General features: G+C 60.4%; 1 protein-coding gene across 6 annotated transcripts in view; it reads right to left on the reverse strand.

Moving 5' to 3' along the window:
- Positions 1-1,044, reverse strand: part of EXT2 (exostosin glycosyltransferase 2) — a 135,882-nt gene extending 134,838 nt beyond the window's left edge. For 4 of the 6 annotated variants that reach the window (XM_057552324.1, XM_057552323.1, XM_057552322.1 and 1 more), the window contains exon 1: positions 853-992. The gene's annotated coding sequence lies outside the window, so the exon portion shown is untranslated. Of the gene's footprint in view, positions 1-852 lie in introns of all 6 variants that reach the window. The other 2 variants (XM_057552325.1, XM_057552320.1) reach the window with 2 other exon arrangements.
- Positions 1,045-1,162: the final 118 nt, after the last annotated feature.

Genomic DNA, 1,162 nt, shown 5'->3' on the forward strand with positions numbered 1-1,162 from the left:
CAGACGCAGATCTATCCATTTACACCAGCATTAGCAACCAGATGGCTTAAGTCACCGGCAGTGAGGAGTGATAGAAATTGAGCCATGTATTTTATTACTGTAAATAGCCTTTGAGCTCTGAAATTTACAAACTAAGTCCAGCTTAAGTCCTCAGGGCACTCAATTGACTTAGAACAAGAATTTAAATGGATGTATTTCTATTTCAAGACATCTTCAGACAGATAAACCAAGGACCCTTCTAGATTAGCACTTCCCAATAAGTTACACCAAGTAATTTTAACCTCAAAACTGTATACACGTATCTGGTTCCCGCCGCCAGTAAGTAAAACTCCAAGTGCCTCTGAGCTTCACGTAGATGCCTAGAGCCCGGACACCGCTGGCCACCCTCCTCACCAGAGCACCCAGTCCTACCCAGGGCATCTGGTACCGCACGGGACGCCACTGGCCAAGACAGAGCCCAGAGCTGAAAAATCCCAGTGGGAGAAAGCAGATCCCTGTGGCTCGCGGGAAGGAGCTGGCAGCGGAGAGAGGTCACGGCAGAGGGTGGGGCCTTCGGAAAAGGAAGCCACAGGATCCCGGGAAAAAGGAAAGGTGCGGACGGGGAATAGAAGTGGGCAAGGAAACAGGTGGGAAACCAACGTGCGGGGCGGGGCGGGTGACGAAGGAGAAGGCGGGGCGGAAATCAAAGCGCACCCAAAGCGGGAAATCAGCGGGAGTGGCGTCGGCCTCTTGCAGCCCTCGGACCTCCGCGCGGCCCGCGCTTCCCCGGAGATTCGGCTCCGACTCCGCCGCGGCCCGGGGAGGCCCGAGCCCTCACCGGGGTCCCGCCCGGCCCTTCCGCGCCGCGCTTACCTCGTCCACGGCTGCCTCCCGCTCGGCCCCGTGTTCGGTCACCGGCTCATGCCGCGGGGCACTGGCCACAGCCGCCCGGGTGGGATTGCGCGAAGCTGCCGGTCGCCGACGCCTGCGCCGGGTCTGCGGGAGCGAGCTGGGAGCACTGGGCCGGCTGGGCTCGGCGGCCTGACACCCAGCGCACTGCGCATGCGGGAGCGGCCCGTGCCCGCGCCCCCTGCTGGACAGGAGGACAAGGCACCGCTTAGGGTTTCTCCCGGGAAGGCGGGCGAAGCTCAGGCTCCACAGTGAAATCCATAGACACACAGCC

The sequence above is a fragment of the Balaenoptera acutorostrata genome, chromosome 9 (assembly GCF_949987535.1).
Source record: "Balaenoptera acutorostrata chromosome 9, mBalAcu1.1, whole genome shotgun sequence".
NCBI classification, from domain to species: Eukaryota; Metazoa; Chordata; class Mammalia; order Artiodactyla; family Balaenopteridae; genus Balaenoptera; species Balaenoptera acutorostrata.